At 46.2% G+C, this 21786-nt stretch overlaps 1 protein-coding gene across 7 annotated transcripts in view; it reads right to left on the bottom strand.

Annotated features, from left to right (window-relative positions):
- Positions 1 to 21786, bottom strand: part of UBR3 (ubiquitin protein ligase E3 component n-recognin 3) — a 2118328-nt gene that overhangs the window by 1332367 nt on the left and 764175 nt on the right. The window lies entirely within an intron of this gene.

Raw genomic sequence — 21786 nt, 5'->3', positions numbered from 1 at the left:
TTCAAGGAACATAGTTGAATGCTTCAACATTCCTACTACAAATGCATTTGAACCGCTCCAAGATCAGATTTACACTGATTGACTTCACCCGCTCATAAAAGGAAGACTGGATAACCCAGTGTTGGGAGTGTCCAGTTATTAAAGGACGACTTTGGAGGCAAATGTCTACACGTTGCAGACAGTCCGACAAGCAAAGGTGCAACGAAGGGTGTATCCGTTTGCTATCATGGTACATAGCTGGAGAGCGTATAAAGGTAGATAAACTAAGACTGGCTCTCATTCATACATGATTTTGACTTGATCTGCTGCCAAGAGCCTTGGGTAAAAAAACATTTCCATATTAAGGGTTTTCATTTTTTTTGTGCTCGTGCTGTACAATCCAATAATGGGCAGACCTAGGGGGAAATTGATGGTCCTATTAGTAAATTGCACAAAAATTACTTTGAGTTTATTGTCCTCACAATACTATCAACTTTTGTCATGGAAAAATGGGTGTGTGAACACATTTTATTAGTTATTTTTTACCACAATATTTTTGATCACTCTGGTAGTTAAAGAGTTCGAGAATGACCCAAAGAAACAGAGGAATTTTCCATACACCCCAGCCTATATAAAAAGCGGGATATGCCGTGGGCGCGTCAAAGGAAAGTTTGACCGCACCTGGATCACATCAAGCGCCACCCATGCTGCCGGTGAGTTGAGCAAGTCATCTTTCTCCTTAGCATACTCTAAAGATGAAAAATCTGCAAACTTTGGCTTATTGTACAAAAAATGTGACTTAAGTACTCTACTGAGCACTGTTGCCAAAAATATCTGTTTACCAAACAACAAAAGAGTGTCAAGCGTTTTAAGTGTATCAGCACAGGAACGAGAGATAGGTGAAAAAAATAAGTAAATCTCATTAGATTTTATAGGAAGCCCTCACTCACCACCCTGGATGGTGACATGCTTCATCATTGGGCCCACCAGGAGAAGCCGAATGCCTCCCTGGTGTGCTACAATGCCAGGATACTGCGGAGCTGGTTTTTCGTGACAATGGTGTGAGAAATGTGAGTTAAAAATGTCAAAGTTGTATTCCACATAAAAACTTTATTCAGTGGTCAACCTGACATATTAAAAGTATGTGTTGGGAAATTACCAAATGAATTGTTTGGGTATTTCCACTTAAAGTGGGGTCGACATGTTTCTGCCCGTTATGTGTAATTTACTGGGCTTTCTTCAGGACCATGGGTAGTGTACCTCGGCGGTATGGAGGCGCTAAGGCCCACCCTTATCAGAGGACGTGAAAGTTAAAAATTAGTGTAACAAGAATTTGCAATGCAATAGGTCTCGCATTAGGAAAGTTTGAGCTATTGGTATTGTAAATGGCAAAGTAAATGGCAACGTTTTTATTTATGTGTTGTTTTTGAAAATAGCGAAATTAATAGCTTTGTCATTTACAATGCCAATAGTTATAGCTTTCGCAAATGTGATACCTATAGCATTTGTAATGCAATATGTACTCCTCTGTAAATCTATTATCTTATCGCATCCTTCGGATGCGAATTCCAGGGGGAGACCTAAAAAAAAGCAATTGCAAAGTTAATAGGTCTGGTGTTGGCGAACAGACTTTTTGGTTTTATCAATTCCTTTGTCGTGAATCTAACAAAACTTTATTGCTGGGGTAGCTGATGGGCCCTCAACAATATTTTTTTTAAAGTTTGCTAAAAGCATTAGTATTTTCTATCTTAATAAGCACACACTGCCATATACGGCCCTAGCACTAAAGTGAACACCTTTGTGTATGATGTGCTCCTTATGAAAGGGCAGAAGGCCATCACTCACTGTTAGTTTAGTCAATGGCTGAAGTGGCTGATCCCCACTGCTCCATGATGTATGCATGTTGTATGATGTAATGGGTGAAATAATAATGTGAATGACACAATACCAGTCCACTGGGTGAAGAGGGCTGATAGCAGCACCAAATATATTATACATACAATTTTGCTAATATCTATACCTCTTGACTAATGCCAGATCTAAATGAATCATTTCGCAGCATGCAAGATTCTACATAATATGTCCAAGGCAAGACACTTAAAATCACATGGGTAAGGCAAGGCAAACTGTTTAACATCAAGGGGGATGTTTCTAACCAGTATTAAAAGCTGCGTAGTAAATAAAAACAACAACATTTCACACCTTCAGTATTTTCATGAGCGAAAAATCGTCTGTAGCCAACTGCTGGGTAAAATATACAAAAAAATAAATCAGTGACTCCGGTTCCTGTGGTTGTATACAGAATTATCACCAAGTAACGGCTGAAGTGAGCAACCTTTGCATTTGCACGCCGTTCTCTCGGCGCAGAGAAATCATTCAGACATTGGGAGTACATTTAATAGCCAGAATCATCCTCTGTTGCTTTTCACAAATTCAGCGTGCATCAGGATCTCAGGCACGATAATTGTATCGCCAAGGAATGAATTATGCTTGCACACGAAACCGATAACGCTCGCACAGCGGCATCGAACCAGTGCATATGAAGGTAGTTGGAGTAAAATTAGTAATCGGTGTGTGGCTGGAGTGAAAAAGTGCTGAAAAAGGCAGAGGAATACAATAATGGCCGAGGTGCGTTTTTTACAGACCGATGTTGTCAAAATTCTCATTTCTAGCTAAGTCTAGCTTTTGCCGCCATCACCCATATTGCTTGACTAGATTTGTAATCGCACCTTCCGGAGATGCAGCCTTAAGACCTGGTGGAACCCACCTACCTGGAATGTACAGGGTCTAAAGATTTCATTGAATGCAATTGACATGGTTTGCAGCCCATCAAGCCCTTGTTTTCCGTGGCCTGACGCGACTCTTTCCTCCTTCAACAGAAAGCAACCAGCCAATCACCTGGCTCATATAAGTAAAGGAAGACTAGTCCAAGATGACTGCCGTTTTCAAACACTACGTTAGATCTATTCGAGATTAGTGGGAAAGACTTTAAACAGAAATATTTGGCAAGAAACTGGATTGCGACTGCTGCTTGTTCTGCAAAATTGTCATTTTCAATCATGTAATACATTCTACAACTGATAATAAATGCGTTTTATCCCAGTGAGGTGACAAACCTCACAGAAATGAATTCCTCTACCCTGGCCACAATTTTACATTTCAAAGCTATATCACAATATCAATTTTAAAGAAGGTGTAAATTCATATGTTAAGCAATGCTTCTTTTTTCACAAAAAATATATTTTCACATCTTTCTCAGAGTTGAGACTAGAGTACCTAATGCTGCCCAAGTACGCAAACAAAGAAAACAAGTTCATGTTGTAGGGTGCCGCTGCGCTGCCCGCGGCGACCCGGAAGCTCTTAGCCGGCCGGCCAATCCGGTCGCGGCCGACCGGAAGTCCCGCCTCCCGAGGTCCGCGAGCTGCCGGCGCATGGAGCGCCCTGCCGGTCCGAGGAAGCCCGGGTCCCCAGGAGGGGGCCGTGGAGAAGGAGGAGTGTGGCGCCTGTTGCGGGGCTCCTCGGACCTGAGGGAGCCCCGATTGAGAAGAGGAGCGCCGCGCCGTGAGGAGCGGAGCGCGAGAGGAGCCCGCCGGAAGAGCGCAGTCGGTGAGTGGGGCCCAGGGCTGAAGTGAAGTGCGTGCGTGCCTGTGTGTATGCCTGGGAGGGGTGCCGGGGGGGGGGGGGGGAGGGGTGGGAGTGTGTGCGCGCGTGTGTGCGCTAGGGAATGTGTGTGCGCATGCGTGACTGTGTGTGATTGAGAGAGAATGCGAGGTAGGGAATAGTGTGCCTGTATGTGTTCCTGTATGTGTGTCGTATGCCTGCGTGTGCATGCGCGCGCCTGTGTGTGTGTGTGTGCGCGTGCATGCAGAGGGGTGGGGGCTGCCTGTGTCTGTGTGTGAGCAAGGGATTTGCTTCGCGCATGCGCAGCTACCAGACGCTCGCTCCCGAGGTGAAATCTGACCTCGTCAAAGCGCGCGTCTGGTAGCTGTCCACATTCCTAAATACGGGCCACAAAAGGTCTGAAGCAGACACTCTCAATGCTCACGCATTGAGAGTAGGTCTGCTCGACCTAAAAACTAATAAGTGCAAAGAAAAAGAACAACCAACAAGTTGTGGGGTTTCCCTCAAAATCAGAGGAACCTGTATAGTTTGTTAATTAAAAGATCCACACCCCCTAGGTCTCGGGAGGGGGGTGGAGGTGTAAATGGCACACCGCCCGCGACGCCTAGCACCCGCTTGGCATCTAGGTTCTCCCTCTTGACCGGAACTCATGGATGTCTGTCCATCCCCTGGCTTTGTTTCCAATTCCTTAACTGAGTCACGTTTGACTAATTTTAAATCACCTCTGGCTAGATTACTTCTCCCAGCAATGATCAGGAGGGAAACTCGCCGTCAGCCATTTTACTCAATTGCCGGTCCCTCCCACAACATTTAAAAAAAAATTGCAAACTGCTTACAGGAGATAAATGTGATCTTTTCCTGACAGAAACTTGGCTCTTAGACTCCTCTGCTCCAGATATTGCTCTCCCCATACCGGCACGTTTTCTAACCCAGCACAAACAGGGGGGGTGGGGGGGCAATAGTGTATAGAGACTCCTACTGGTTCTCTATGGCTAAACCTCTAAATTTGGGCCCAGTGAGGGTCTCAATTGCAATTAACCTTAACCCCTCCTTCAAGGTCGCAGGCTACTAGTTTACAGGCCCCCCTAACTTGTCATCCTTATCACTTCACCTACTATTGGACTTGATAGGTCAACTATCCATTCTCCACTCAGACTTCCTGCTGTGAGGCAACTTTAATCTACACACCGATGATCCTAACTGCTCTTTGGCTAAACATTTCCTCTTGGCTCAAGAGGGATTTAACCTAACACAACATGTGGTAGGGCCAATCCATAAAGCCAGTCACAAACTTAACTTTGTTTTCTCTCATACCTTGAATATTCCGATAGATCTGATCCTTACACTACCATGGTGAAATCACTCCCTGGGGCCTTTAACACCTTGGCTGCAGCGCAAATTACGCCGCAGCGCCGACCATTCCGATCGCGGGCATGGCTCGGACAGCCCCCGGCCGTCGTGTGCACATGCCCACCGTGACTCATGACAGCCAGGGGCCGTCATGGTCACGGAAGGTGTTAAAAATCGAAAGGGTCTGTCCTAAGAAACAGATGCTCTATTTTCAGAAAGTCACCAGGTCGTCTCTGAACCGCTGTTCTCGGAGGTACTACAGGCAACCCCGATCAAACTTTCAGGGGAAGTATGCCCTGACCTGGCATGAGTTAACAACTGGCTGTCCTCTGCCCTTGATCGCATTGCTCCTTTAAAAGTAGTATCTCAGGGGGCACTACTGGGCGCACGGCAAGATGGCAGAACTCATGTGAGGCTCTGCCCGACTGAGCCACAATCCGCCTAATATCTGCCTGTAATACCAGCCATCCAGTGAACTGAAGTGCTACTGATAGCCTGGACCTCTCCCTGCATCGTTTAGTGGCCACTGATTGGAAAGAGTCACGGACACAGCAAAATCCTGACCCACGTTGGTAATAGCCCCTCGGCTGCAACATGGCGGCGTCCGCAAGGCCCTGAGTGCAAGGGAGCCCCAGGATTCTTCCTGTGTCGGCAGCGGCACACTCGAGCGACATTGTGAGAGTGTGCGACGGACACTGGTCCAGAGACGCTGCCGCGAGGGCTGTATTATTCGTGACTCCAGCAACTGGGGAAGTGTTGGCGGGCCCCGTGTGACTGGGCGCCATGGAGGCGGAATAGCGGTGGAGAGATTCTGGGCAGACGAGATGGATGGCCGGCCCTGAGGTACTGCTGCAAGCGCTGTACTGCTCGAGGCTCCGGCAGCTAAATGCTCCAGTGCTTGACCGCCGGGGAGACGACAGCGGAACGAAGGTGCCTGTGCACCCGAAGTGGGCAGTGGTGAGTGGGTACGCGGTCTGCGTTAGGCCTGTACTTGCGGAGGCGGGTGTGGGGCGGACGCGGGCTGCAGCCTAGGCGCTGCTGCCTGGGGCTAGGGTGCGCAGGCTGTTGAGGAGGCGCTGCTGGGCCGGGCTTTGGGCCGGAGTTGGTATCTCTGGACAGCCCTATATTTGCTGTGTTGGAGCTGAATATCGCGCACTGGAAGTTAGCGCTCTTAGGCTAATTAATGCGCCGGCTGAACACCAGTAATTGCAAGCATACGTGCACAGGTATCGCAACCCATTATCATGGACAGCGAAGGTCCTGGCTGCACAGAGGAAATATAGGCATATTACCTAATAATGAACCGACACACTGCCTGGGCACATTTATTTACATTGTTTTGGATGCAAGACAACCCTACGTAATCTTGAACTGGTGATTCAGTGCTATACTGCTGGGATTTGCGCCATTTCCCTCGATTTTTGCCTTTGCCAGGACTTGGTGGGTATATGGTCCGCGTGCTCTTGACGCTGGCTCAGAGGCTGGCGCACCATAGCGGTGTAGTGCATCCTATTGCTGTGGTCCCTGGGCATGTTTATAAAGTAAGTCTATCTGCGTGTGTAGTGGCAGCTATCTCCTTCATCTTCTCCGCTGAGTCAAGTGAGGGGCCCTGCTGCTACTTGACCTGGTGAACGGCGACTCCTTGCAAAGCAACTTGCGGACATCTCGCTGTAGGCGGTCTGTTCTCCTCTGGTGTGTTGATGAGCCTCAATTTACTATTTATTATTATAATGCGTCAGACTGACAAAACGCAACCACGCCTCACGTTTGAAGCGCAAAAAAACTCCAAGCCCTCACAGAAGGCGGCATCTGATTCAGAAGCAGATGCTCAGGAATCAGCGCAACCCACTTTGGAAACCACTCTTGCTATGCAGCGCAGTCTTCAGTCTATAGAAGGGATCATGGCGGCTGTAAATCATCGTTTGGACCAGATGTCGTCTCAGCTTGAGAAACAAAACACACGCATGGGGGAAATTGAGCAAAGAGTATCGGCTACAGAAGATAGGTTAAGCGATATTCAAGGTAAAACTTTAAACATGGAAAAGTCCTTTCCCTTATTCAGGCAAAGAATGAGGATTTGGAGGCACGTTCCCAGCGGAACAACATTCGGATCACGGGGCTGCCGGAGTCCACAAATGTGGGGAGAACGGAGACTTTTTGAACAATTGGTCACAGATATATTTGGCACTGAACAACTGTCACCGATGTCCATTATCGATCGTGCTCACAGGTCTCTAGCAGCTCGGCCGATCCCTGGCGCCCTGCCACGCCCAATTATTGCTAGAGTGCTTAATTATAGGAACCGGGATGCCATACTACGCATGGCTAGAGTCAAGGGAACGATCGAGCACCAGGGAAACGCGCTCTCCTTTTTCCCGGACTTTACTGTGGCAGTACAGGGGGCACGCAGAGAGTTTGGAGCTGTAAAGAAGTTTCTCCAGACTGAGGGAGTCCTGTACACCATGCTCTCTCCCGCACACTTGAAGGTGGGCTCTGACAGCTATTACAAGATTTTTACAAATCCCAAGCAAGCACTGGAACATGCAAAAAAATTAAAGAGACAAAGGCGAGAATTGCAGGCAGTGTCTAAGACGGAGGATCAGGACTAAATGGGGAGATGACTGTGTGATATTTGTTGCCTGACCTTTCCGACTGAGAAGACACATTCCCTTTTGTTATTATTCTGTATTGGTTCTTAACATGCGTAACCTCCTCAGGTGGACGATTCAAGTCAGCATATGTACAATCACCTGCATATGTCTATAATGCATTGAGTATAGGCTTGTGTTCAGACACAGTGATTGACCCGCTCAGCCACCTCCCTCTAGTTGGGAGGCCAGAAGCTCTCAAGCGCCCCTGATGGGTGTACCCCATTTGCAATGTTATCGCTCTATTCTGAGTTGGGGTTGGGTTCTGGGGGGATGGGGCGGCTTTGGCGAGTTGTGGGCGCTGAAGTGGGTGAGGTGGTGGAAAGGTGGGGGGGATTAGTTGAAGCTGTGGCAGAATTGTATTGTGCTTTTTTCAAGTATGCTGAGGTATGTGCACATTCAGATTCCTCTCTTGAACATATGGCCGATCTTTTTACTATTGATGATGGCATGTCAACATGAATAGTATTGTCAAGTTCCTCACCTGGAACGTGCAGGGACTCAACACGCTGAAAAAGATCTGATCAGTGTTTGCATATTTGGATCATATGGGAGTGCATGTGGCTTTATTACAGGAGACTCATCTAACCACTGAGTGACAAAAAAGGTGGGAACGCGCTGGGATGCTACCAAAGTTGAGTCCTCCTACTCTAGAGGGCTGCTCATTCTCATAAAAAAGGGTGTACTATTTACTGCGCTTAAGATAGAGAGAAATGAGCAAGGACGAGTGGCGCTTCTGCATGGGAGGCTGGGAGGTATGAATATATTGTTGGTGAATGTGTATGGCCCAAACACTGATGACCCCTCTTTCTATTTCGATGTGTGGCACAGAGTCCCCCAGCCGTGCTCATTTGGGGTGGCGATTTTAACGTTTGCCCTGATCCAACCCTAGATAGAAATGGAGGTAGCGCAGGAGGCAAAAACAGGCATTGGAGGTATTTTTGGGACTATGTGATGCTGGAAATCTGCGTGATATATGGCGGCTTCATAACCCCGCAGGTCGGGAAAGTACATTTATCTCATCTGTATATGGCTCGTGGTCCCGTATAGACTTCTGGCTAGTATCTGAGGAGGTTTGTCCATGGGTTAGAGAGGTAAAGCATGAAGCGTGTACGCTATCGGACCACTCTACTGTGATTCTGCCATGCAGATCCCCCACCTGTGAGAGGCCACCCTTAACCTGGAGGTTACAACCTACTGAATTGACAGACCAAGTTTTTAAACAAACAATAGCTGAGGCAATCAGGAATTTTTTTAAGGAGAATGAGGGTTCTGTAAACAGTGCGGGAGTGCTCTGGGAGGCCTTTAAAGTCACCATCAGGGGGGTTTGTATTGGAGCACAGTCGAGAGTGTTGAGCGACATCCGGCGCCGCATTAAAAAACTGGCGTCCGATATTACAGCACTTGAACGAGAGTATGAGATCAACCCCTCTCCTGCGACATTAGAGGACATACGTACACTTGTCACGGAGTATAATGACATAGTTGACCAGGAGTTGCTTCACTGCTCTCGCCGGAAGAAGGCCCGTTATTATGGTGAAGGAGGTCGTCCTAGTCGTCCCCTAGCGCAAAAACTGGCAGCACCGCGCTCTCAGGAATACGTAACGGAAATGCGTGACATCGACGGGGTTGCTCACTATTCAACTCAGGAAATCAGTGCTACTATTGAACAATTTTACACCCGATTATATGCAACAAAAGGGGCTCGGTCACCTGAAGAAATTGGCTATTATCTAGATAACGTTGCATTAGGCTGTCTTTCTGACTCCCATCGAGAATATTTGGTACAGTCATTTGATGAAGAGGACGTTAAAATGGCCATAATGTCGCTGCTAACTTGCAAACCAGCTGGTATGGATGGCCTCCCTAGCGAATTCTATAAGACTTACGCATCGGAACTTGCTCCTCATTTAGTAGAGGTGAACACAGAGGCATATGAGACGGGGGAGTTGCCGCCGTCACTCAAGGAGGCTATGCTGGTGACACTCTTGAAGCCGAATAAACTTCTGAATCAGTGTGACTCCTATAGGCCTCTCCCTATTATTAACATTGATGCGAAGATTCTTGCAAAAATGATTGCCACTAGGCTGAAACCAATTGTTCCCCTCTTGGTGTTGCCCAACCAGTCTGGATTTGTCACTGCACGGTCTACGACGCACAATCTCCGTACTATCTTTTCCACGCTGCATTATTTTGATCCCAACTTCCAAGCTGTTGCAGTACTGCTAGATGCAGCAAAAGCTTTTGACTCCATGCAATGGACATACATGTTTACGGTTTTATTGAGGATGGGATTTCCTCCGTTTTTCTTAAAATGGGTTAGGGTGCTGTACGAAAAACTGGTAGCCCGGGTGTGAGTGAATGGCTGAGTGTCGTGTCCGATTCGCATTGAGAGAGGCACACGGCAGGGGTGCCCACTATCACTTATGCTTTTCTCGCTCGCACTTGAACCCCTAGCCTGTAAACTCCGACAATTGCATGGGGCGGCTGCCTTGGGATTCCGAGAAAGACTGCTGATCATCTCACTATATGCGGACGATATGTTGTTATATACGCGTGAGCCGGCGGTATATTTTCTTGAACTGCTCCGGGAATATATTACATTTGGACTTTTTTCGGGTCTCGTAATAAATTGGTCAAAGTCGGTGGTGTTTCCGTTGACGGCGCGCACTAAAGAGGTTGAACTGGAATATCCGCTCAACTGGACGTCAGACCATGTGAAATATTTAGGGGTATGGATACATAGGGATCACGCACGCAGTCAGGCATATTGTTGACCAGGCTGAGAGATGGGCACATCTGCCCGTCTCCTTGGCGGACAGAACTAGCGGTTGTTAAGATGGCCTTCCTCCCCAAATTGCTTTATTACTTTGTTATTATCCCGATTAAACTGAACAAAGCGCTATTCCAAACTCTTCAATCCGCATTGCTAACGTTTGTTTGGGGTGGTAAGAAGCCAAGGTGTAGTTGGGATCTCTTGGTGCAGCCATTTGAACGGGGAGGGTTTGAGACCCCGGATTTTAGATTATAGATTATACTACCTCTGTTCCCAAGTACAGTTTGCTCATTATTGGCACTTTCCACAGAGATTTCAACCACAGGTGGCAGTAGAATCAGATGCGGTCCTTCCGATACCGGTGCAAGCGGAAACTCTGTTGGGGGGCACGGGTGGCCTGCGGACAGAAATAAACCCTGTCCAATGTACGCCAATTGTTTGGCGTATGCTGGCGGAACGAGCCCAGCTGCCCTACATATATGCTCCATCACTGCCATTGTTGTAGCATCCTAATATTTCTGCGGTGCGCTCGAGGCAGGCTCGCCATGAGGTGGCCAAAGTGGGCCCCTTGAGATTGGGGACTTGTACACATGTGGTTGGTTTAAAACATTGCAAAAGGCACAGAAGGGCACTCACCGCAGCTTTATGTTTAGCTTTACCTATGTGCGAGTGCGGCAATGCTGTTAAGACTGTAAATCCGGACTACCCTGCAGAACCCACTTCTCTACGGGCATTGCAGGCGATGCTGGCGGGAGAAGAACGTCAAACTAATAACTAAATTCTATAACGCGTCCTTGCGAGAAAGGGAACAGAGCGATCACCCCATCTGTGTTCGATGGCAGACAGCTCTGGGACAGCCATTACGTCCGAAGTGTGGACGGCGTATTTCACTCGGACCGGTCGTCTAACGGCTAATTTTAACCTCAGAATGATTAATTTCAAATTTTTACACCAACTATATTATACTCCTGCACAGCTTCATAGATATGGGTTGCGTGAAACCGCTAATTGTGTGAGGTGTGGAATGGCAGACGCAGATTTCTTGCATGTGGCGTGGAAGTGTGCGGGCGAATTTGCCTTTTGGTCTGAAATGACGAAGCTACTTACTGATATAATACTGGAACCTGTGCAATTCTTTCCTGACATATGTCTGCTGGGCTATGTAAAGCGCCTCATTCCCCGTAACAGAAGCATAGTTGTGGGGTGCAAAATACACTCCGACAATAAAAAAATGGCTGTGTGAATTGTATTGTAAAACTAAATTATTGGCCTACGAGGAAGCTACCTGAAACCTCTCGTCCAAAAGATTTTTGGGCTCCGCTCACAGCATACTTGTTGACAAGGCTGAACTTACAGAGAACCTGTAAATATGCAATGCAATCCCTAATGTACTCACTGACTTGCTATAGATTTGATTTCATTTGCCATCCCGGGTGTATAATTCTTAATGTGATCGCCCAATGTTTTTTTTTTATAATTGTAACCCCATTGGAAGGACTCGGTCTATGTGTAGTAGTGAATTACTTGTAATCTGTCAGTGTACCGGACCTCGAATTCTTCTGCCTAATGAAGGGTGGGTTGGGAGGGACTGGTTTACTATTGTTCTATTATAATGGAATCTGGATCTTTGATGGCATTACTTTTGTTTGAAACTAATAAACAAATTAAAAAAATAAAATAAAAGTAGTTAGAAGATCAACTCATTTACCACTTGGTTTACTGCTGTTTTAAAAAACAGCGGTCCACTGCAAGCACCATGAATGCAGGTGGAGGAAATCTTACGACCTAGTTGTTAAAGCAACTTATAAAAACGAGCTAAATAACCACACAAACGTTTTAGAGTAGTGAACTCTTTTTTGACACCCAGTGCCTCTCAAACTAACCTGATTCCTTCTGTGCAAGGAACTCTTGGACTTTTTCTATAATAAAATCCAAGTGATTTAGGATAAATTTCCCCCACAAGAGGCTCCAATCCCTAACTCGGACAGCAATATCTATTCTGGACCATTGCTATCCAATTTTTATCCCCTCACACTTGAGAATTCGTCCAGTCTACTGAGCCGATGCAAATCTGGGTCTCCACTTGATCATTGCCCCCAGGATATCCTCAAACTGGCTGCACCAAGGATCAACCCCATCTTTAATTGAGGAACGTATCGCTGGAGACAGCATTATTGCCACAGAGTTGGAAGCTGGCCATGCTTCTAACTCTACTGAAGAAAGTTAATCAGATCCCTAAGGTTCAAAGCAACTTCAGGCCTATCTCCCTGCTGCTGGATTGCGTCAAAATATAGTAGAAGAGGGTCAACCAACAAATCTGTCTTTTTTGGAAAACAATAATCTACTCCATGACACTCAGGCTGGCTTTCTTGCTGGATACAGCACAGAATACGCTCTCCTGGAGGTCGTTGAATTCATCAAGGACAATTGTGATCAGGGAGAGGTAGCCATGGTTGCTTTTCTGGACTGGTCAGCTTTATTCGATATGGTCTTCCACTCTATTCCGCTGGATAGATTATGGAATGTGGGCGATATTCATATATTTTGGAGGGCAGATCCCCAATGGTCTTTCTCCCTCCTTCATGTCCTCAGTGAAACCACCTGAGAGCGGGGCTCTTTTTAAATTCATTTTTGGCTCCTTTGGCTAATTTGGGGGAGGCATGGAACACAATGTCCTACAAAGACCACACACAGTTGATGCCCTCATTTCAGGCGAAGGAGGTGGGTGCATTGACTGCACTCAAGGGTTGTCTGAGGCTTTTGGCGAATTGATGAATGATAGCTGCCTCAGACTAAACTCTGATAAAACAGAGATCATTTTTTTGGGCACCGACAGTCATGCCTACAACCGGTGGCCTTCTGAACGAGGTTCCCCTCCCCTACCCCTTAATCTGTTTTAAGAAATCTTGGGGTCAAATCTGACTCCAACCTACCCTTTGAACCTCAGATTAGAGAAGTCAGACAGCTGTTTCCTCACACTGAAATAAGCCAGGAAGATTATCCACTTAATTCCTGAGGAAAATCATAAATCCATAATTTATGCTCTGGTAACTTAAAAATGTGAATATGCTAATAGCCTTTACTTGGGTCTACCATCGTATCCGCTTCACCGCCTGCATATTATTTAGAACACCACAGCCTGGCTGATTCTGAAGATAACTCGCTCCTCTGTCGCGGCCCCCTGGTGCAGTCTTCATTGGCTGCCCATTGTTAGCTGCATCATTTTTAAAGCCCTAACATTCGCCTACAGAGCATGTGCGCAAAAAGGCCCATGCTATCTAATAAAAAGATTAGATCCCTAGCATCAAGATAGAGCACTTCACTTCATTTGACAAAAATGTCTAAATATTCAGAGAGTTTGCAAGGCAAACCGCCAAATCCTGAAACTCTCTGCCTTCAACTCTCCACTTCGCGCCCTCCAAATCAGTCTTCCGTAAACTTCTGAAGACCCATCTGTTTGATATATTGGCATCACATGCCGGGTTTTGATCAATCTCCTTGCTTTACTTTAAAGCTGCTACAGCCAGGTCACCTCTTCGGATGCAGCTGGGCCCATTACAAATGTTATTGTGTTGTATATTATGGGTTGGAGATTGCAGTGTTACCGCTTGTAAACACCCCAGCAAGACAGTCTATGATCCGAAAGATATAGCTGAGGAGGTTCAGCTCCATTTAAAAAATGCTGCACAAAATATTTTTTGAATAACTTAATCAAAAAATATAATTTCACTTTTGCATCCTCAGATCAGATATATGTAGACAGCTGTAGTAAAAAAGGCCCCTTTTTGCAAGGTTACCGCCCACCGTTTGCCTGATTCTGATGCACTCTGACTGAATGTGCACTGGGTTCCTTCTAACTGGGTTCCTTCTAACTAGGTTCCCAGTACATATATTCTTTCCCAAAACTGTACCTTTGTTTCCACAATTGGCACACCTCTGGCACACATATAAGCCTCTGGTAAAAGGTACCAAGGGCATTGTGACCAGAAAGTGTCTTTAAAGGCTGCAGCATGTATTCTGCCACCCTAAGAGACCCCTCACTAAACACATCCACACTGCCAGTGCAGCCTGCGTGTTTTGGTACAGCTAAAAGCTTAGAGTCAACCTGGCACACATCCCTGAGCGCCAGGCTGTTGCAGGGATTCTGCGAGATTACAGAACTATGCTGGGGACCATAAAACCTTAGTAGGCAGGGACTGAGTTATCCTACCACCTTAGTACCCATGAGCCAGGGACTGACTAGCTATAGTGGCTCACTTTCCTCATACTCACTCACAGACGAACAAGTGGTTAGACACCCCAGAACACAACATTCCCGATCCTCCCAGGAATCGCAGTGACAGGACACACCATTGCGCTCTCACACTCATACTTGTCCACAGTAAGATCTGACAGAGACACGAGAAAAGCTTAAACTATGTATTTTAACTATTGTGCTCTAGTATGCAGTACAGGTGGCAAAATTAGTAAGAAGATGCCTAACACAAATATGGTCAGCATAGTCAGTAATCCTTGAATCATAAAAGGAGCTGTCATTGTGTAAGACAGGGTAAAATAACCCCCTCCCCTTCTACAGAAGCAAAGTAATACTATATCAAAAGATCTCTGGAGGTTTTTTTCTATGTGCGAGAGCCTGACCAAAACAGAATAACAAGGGGCATTGTTGTTTGATCTGGTCTACGTTGTTCAGACAAAACCTCAGGAAAATACAGAATACAAAAATAACAGTAAGTTTTGTGTGAAGGTACAGAGTGGCACAAAGCAAAATATGAGTCGTAACATGTGCAAAGCAAAGTGAAGACTGCAGCGTGCATCCTAACATACGGAAAACTGCAATGGGCCTGCACAGAACATATGACAAGGCCTACCAGCACTGCAAGAGGCATAGGTAAGTCACCCCTACAGCAGGCCTTACAGGCCTAAGGCAGGGTGCACTATGCCTCTTGTGAGGGCATAGTTGCATGAGCAGATATGCCCCTATAATGTCTAAGTCCACTTATAGCCATTATAAGGGCATAGTGAAGCCATATGGCGTACATGGGCTGGGAGCTTGTGAATACAAGTTCCACAGTTCCAGGATGGCTTTGCCGAGCCCAAAGATGTTTGGTACCAAACATCACAGATTAATAAACCCCCACTGATGCCAGTGTTGGAATCATTAATAAATGCAGTCAGAGTGTACCTCAGAGGTGCCCTCTGAATACCTACCTAATCACTAGTGTGTGGCTGACCAGTCTGCACCATCCTGCCGCTTCCAGACATGTTCTGACCCACTGAGGTGGGAGCCTTGTGCTCTTGTGGGTTAGAAACAAAGCCTGCTCTAGGTGGCGGTGCTGCACACCAACTCCCAACCAGGAACAGCATTCAAGGGCGGTGAGCTTCAAAGGCTTCCTGCCCTTTGTTAAGCTAGCCAGGGCTAGCCAGGGCCAGCCAGGGCATCGCCAGCTAGTAGAAATGCTCTGTGCCCTGACCAAGCCCCACATTTGGCGGCAAGGTCGGTGAGAACTTAGTAAGCAGGAGAGGTGTTTCCCCTCACAGCCAGGACCACCCCCAAGGTGACTGTGAGCCAAAGTGCCCCCCCCCCCCCACCTTTGAAAATCCTCCACATTGTTTTGAGTATTTTTGCCAATAGGATTAGGGGTATGCCCCCTCCCCAAAAGGAGTGAACATACAAATGTGTGTGGTAACCCAAAGGTAAGTAGCCTGCAAGCTACTAACTTCCAGCACCTGTAACACCTCTAAATTGAGCATTTAGGGGGAGGAATCCTTACCTTCCTGGTGACCTAAAGAAGGACTGAAGAGCTGTACCTCCAGTGAAGACTCTAGACGACAAGTGACTTGGTCCCAGCCCTACCTGCCTGTGTGTCGCCCTCAATGAAACCTGCTCCAAATTGAGACACATTCTGCGGGCCCAGCTACCTCCAAACCCCTGGGAGGACTGCCTGCCTTCCCTAAAGACCACGAACTCCTGAGGACAGCTGCCATATCGACAAACCAACAACAGCTCCAGTGCCCTGCTGAACTGCACAACCATATCTCCAGACCCATCTCTGCACTCAATGCCTCTGGCCCGAGTCAAAGAAACCCACTGGTCCCAAGAAGTTTCCCCAAGTCCTGAGTTCAAATCAACCCCAGAGGGTCCTCTCTTGGACTCCACAATAATGCCTGCAGCCTCAACACGAAAAGTACCGCAACCTGCAAGACTTTTCTGACATCCAAAGACACCTCTGCACCTGCAACCCCCTGGCCTTAATGAGCTCATTCAATGGTGTCCCCGAGTTTATCAGCACCTCAACTTACCTCCAGAGCCACTGGTTCCCTTCGTCCAGCTTCCTGGTCTGAGCATGCAGTCTTTGTTTGAGACAGTTATTCTTCATTGATTAGTATTGGGCTCCCGACGCAGTGTTGGCAATCTGCACCCTGCCGCCTCTGTGCAGCCGATGGTGTGTGTTTAGTGCTGCCCTGAGCCGCTGCCCTGTGGCCCCCCCCCCCACCCCCCCAGTGCTGGTCTAAACGCCGCAGATTGACCCACAACTCAGATTTTACCTACCTTCAACCGGCACCTCCTTGAGTGCCACCAGTCTCCGTTCATTAACAGTGGGGCCCAGTGCCCGAATATGAACTCTGCACCCGGACGCACCAGTGCAGCTAGTGGTGCAGTCTTTATACGTACCTTGCCCAGTGTTGACCCTAAAACCCTGAAGACTGGAATTGTAAGTCATGTACTTACCTGTGAAATTATTGTGTTCCTTCTGGAGGTTAGCATTTAACTGTTTGAAAAATGCACGGTGTCCACTTTTTATATTGAAAAACAGTGATATTGCAAAACGTATTTATCTGCAACAAAGTATCTTTGATTCTAAGTAATAAACATACAAAAAGTATATTTTTACAAACAAATGGTCTCGGATTTAGTCATTGAGTCTGTGTAATCATTTCTTGCCTGAGTGTGTACAACAAATGTTTAACACAGCCCATTGCTAAGCCTAACTGGTCGCCCGCACTACCACAAAAGACAGCATTAGTATTATCTACTTTAGCCTCTGTAAAGCCCGTGGGGATCCACTAGACTATGTGCACACTATACCTTACTTTGGAATAGTATATAGAGAGCCAGCTTCCTACAACAACCATTCGCTGCTGGTCTTTAAGGGGAAAGCTGTAGGGAGCACTACTGATTTCATTTTATTCTCTGCGTCCATCAGTATGTGATGTTTAATTTTAAGGCTACGCCCAAATGTCAGTGATCATAACCCACTCAATTATTATCCATGTAGGAGGGAAACAAAAACAAAAGAATGGGGTGGCAGTCACATACTCTAAAAAATAAAGGTGGCTGGCTAAAATGGGATAAATTGACCCCACCAGTTTTCCAACATATTTATTGTCAGACTACAGATGTCATATAGAGACGAGGCTGAATCCGATGCTGATCCTAACAAAATCATATGTGCCTTCAAGTCACTTAGTTGGACCATCAATCATAGGCTGCCAAGTCAGTGTGCGCATAAACCAAGGCCGGACTGGTTTAACCAAGCGTGCACTTGGGAACATTAACAGTATTCAATGTCCCTTAAGAAATGCAATTTGGTCGAGAGAAGAAATCAGGCTCTCCAGACAATTATTAACATGCACAGAAAAAGTTGAGGAAGAAAATTAAAGAAATAGCCTGAACGATCTGAAGGAAGCTAGTAAAATTAATCATGCTGGAGTGTGTTGGCAGGTGGTGAATGCACCTTATTTTAACAACTTCAGTTTGTCCTTCCCAGAAACTATAATTCCAGCTGGCAAGTGGTTTGAACATCTTTCAAACGTGTTCAACCCTGACAAGGTCCTTATTTGGACAGAACCTAATGAACCTTCGGCTGAAGGGGAGGGGCTATTGCAGTTTACCCACTCTTTCCAGGCCAAGGAGGTAACAAATGCATTGATGGCCTGCTTATCCGGTAAAGCCCGGGCCCAGATGGTGTATTTTTTTTAAAAGTAATAGTTCTTTGTGAGCTCTGGACTGCCACTATTGGAGCGTTCCCATCCACCTGGTCAGAAGCAACCACAGTTCCTATATTTAAAAAAAAAAAAGATAGAAAGCTCCCCCCCGATACTGCCACATTTCGCTGCTCAACTCAACAGTCAAGCTCTAGGTAAGGTTTTACTCCCAAGGCTAGAGAGTTGGGCAGAGGAGAGTGGGTTTCTTTCAGAGGTCAAATAAGGATTTTGCCAATGGTTGAGCACGGTGGAACAATGCCTCAAACTGTTCCTGATAACAGCGAAATGCACCTAGGCCAAGAAGGAATCGTTTCACATGGGTTTTTTGGATTTAACAAGCGTTTTTGATTCAGTGAATGGGACTAAACTATGGTCGTTGATGGAATTCTTGGAGGTGGAAAAGTCTTTTATCTCCCTTTCAAGAAGATTACATCAGAAAATGTATGAAAATAGGATTGTCCAGAGTAGTGAGGCAACGGTGCATTTTGGCACTTTTCCTATTCTCCATTTATATTAATGGTTTAGAAAAATTCCTTATTAACTGAGAGAAAGATTGCCCACAACTTGGGAGACAGCCCATCCCAGTATTACTTTAAACGGATGACGCAGAGTTGCAATCAAGGAAAACAAATTGACTTCAATTCCAAGATCAGCTAAGTTGACTGAAAATATAAAGCTTGGGATAGTAAACCATATTACCTATTTAGGTCAACCACTTGCTTCATCCTTAAACTGGAGACATCTTACCACAATCAGAATGAAACAACTGCTCAGGTCAACTGAGGCAGTCCACAGATTTCCTGCCAAGTTAGGAGAAAAACCTATGAAGCTCCTACTCGAGATACACAAGTCGAAATGTACATCTGTGGGGTGTCATGAGGCTGAGCCCCATCTGTTAGTTGAAACCAAGTTTTTACTTTACCTGCAGGCTGTCACAAAATCTAGCCTGAATATTATTTGTCATATTGAGACTGGTACTCTTTGTATTAGTGATTTTATAAAAAGTTGTCCGATTTTGCTGTGTAGGTCTCAATAGGGGCTAAAGAGAATACAGGCATTTTAAAAGCAGTTAAGGATTGCTTAGCACTGGACAATAGGTTAGCCATACCTTGGCTCAAGAATGTAAAACAGGCATTTGCTAACCTGTCGGCCACTGAGCTATTTGCGCACACTCAATACATTGATGGATCAGTAAAGTGAAGAGTAAATAACATGTTTCATGACTATCATGAGGCAAAACAAATTGAAAATGTGTTGATTAGACCAGTAGTAATGGAATACTCTGCCCTGGCTTTATCAAGAGGAATGAAACTTTATTTATTAGATGTTTGAAAAGCACAGTTCAGTTTTGATCTCACATGCCTACAGCTGAATGAACAAATTACTTGCCTTCTGTAATGCCTCATCTAGTATAAACTCTATTTGGCAGCAGATTCCTTACCTTAGAATTATCCCCAGGTGTCAGACTGCATATGGATATTTTTAGTGAGCAGTAACCCTGTGTGACGGAAGGAGGCATCATTTGGCTCTGTATGGCATTGTAGCCGTCATCCGCGCCAGAAGTGACAATCGCATACCCATCTAGGTGCAACCCAAGCGTGCTGATTTTCCATACCTGAAGCGCACAGCCATGAAATACATTGACCACTGGTGTGGAAAACTTGAAAGGGGAAAGCCTTGTCCCTAGAAATCAGTTTATAGAGCTGGGGGATGGGTGGGTCAGTAAGGAATCTGCGGTCAGATAGAGTCTCTACTAGATAAGGTGTTACCGAAGGTAAGTAACTTCTTCAACGTATATACTCCTAGCCGACGATTCCTTACCTTAGAATAGATACCATAGCAATACTTTCCCAGAGGTGGGTTTGCAGACCAAGTTCACACGAGGAAGTCCTGCAGGACCAAACAGGCAAAGTGGCCATTTCTACAGACCAGACTGTCCAGACACTAATGTTGGGTGAACGTGTACTAAGAGGCCAGTTTGCTGCCTGGCAGATATCTGGGACCGAAACTTCGTGAGCTAATGCAGTTATTGCAGCATTAACTCTAGTGGAATGAGCACACACACCCTCAGGGGGGTTGCTCCTTAGACAATACGCAGAACATAATAATGAAGAGCACGATCCATCAGGATATAGTCTGCTCCTGCATAGCCTAGTCCATCTTCGCTCCAACATACCCCACGAAAAGTTGGTCATCCACTCTGAACTAACATGTGAACTCAAGGTATAATGACAGTGCTCTTTTTGGATCCAGACAGTGGAGTCACTCCTCTTCTTTGGAGGGATGAGGCAGAGAGTAAAAAGTCAGCAGAGTGATGGTTTGGCCTACATGAAATGGAGTGACCACTTTTTTTTTTTTTTTTTGCGTAAGACCTTTATTAACACAAAGCATTTGACACAGCATGAGCCTACAACCCTGGGGCCGGCTCGCTACGTTAATATCAGCAACCATCATTGGATATGGTCGTTACACATAAACATCTCTGCATTGTGAGGCGGAGTCCCTCCGCATGCCTCACGCATGGCTACTAGCTGGCATATGAGATGAGTCTTACATTTTCACATTTTATAACAAAGAACAAAAGAACAACATTCCCCAACTTAGACCGTACAGTGCAACCCACACTTGCTACACTTCAGCTGCAATGATAGTTCCAGTTCCCCCCAAGTTCCTGCCGTCACCTGGCTCATGCACGTGCGGTTACCTACACATGTTCCCTATCGATTCAATCCAGGGGTAGGTTCTCCTCATCATCCTGTATTGAAGCGAGGGATTCCTCCAAATAAACCCAGATATTTTTGGGCCTGGACTTCGCCGGCAATTGCTCCTCATAAGTTTGTAGCTTGTCACGGCAGGTGGACATGTCATGCAACCATGTTTTCATCTTCGGCACCTTTCGACTGTGCCAGCATTGCGCCACTTGCCTCTTTGCTAACAATAAGGCTATTGCACAGAACTTGCGCTTCAATGCCCTGAACTGTGGCACTATTCCCAGCAGGCAGACTTTGGGTGTACATTGCACCTCTTCCTCCAAAATGATAGACAAGGTGGCCGTGACCTCCACCCAGTAACTCGCTATCTTGGCGCAGTCCCAGGCCAGATGTGCAAAGCCCGCTCCCTCCCCATTACACCTTTTGCACCTATCTTCCTCTTGCAACCCGAATCTGAGCAGTTTTGTCGGCGTGTAATAAATTTGGTGAAGGAATTTAAAATGAATAATTCTCAAATTGCCGTTGGGTGTCAATATTTGTGTCAGGGCACAAGTGCTAGTCCATTCTGCGTCTGTTAATGGTGTGTCTAATAGTGCATCCCACCGCCCCTTGGCCTTCAGCGCGCGTCCCGCTAATTCTGATTGTGCAGCTGAATAAAGTCTGGATACCAGGTGTGATAAATCGTTAGTTGTGATCAATAATTGTAGTGGTGCAA

The sequence above is a fragment of the Lissotriton vulgaris genome, chromosome 2_1 (assembly GCF_964263255.1).
Source record: "Lissotriton vulgaris chromosome 2_1, aLisVul1.2, whole genome shotgun sequence".
In the NCBI taxonomy this organism is placed as follows: Eukaryota; Metazoa; Chordata; class Amphibia; order Caudata; family Salamandridae; genus Lissotriton; species Lissotriton vulgaris.
This window is presented reverse-complemented; position numbering and strand designations above follow the sequence as displayed.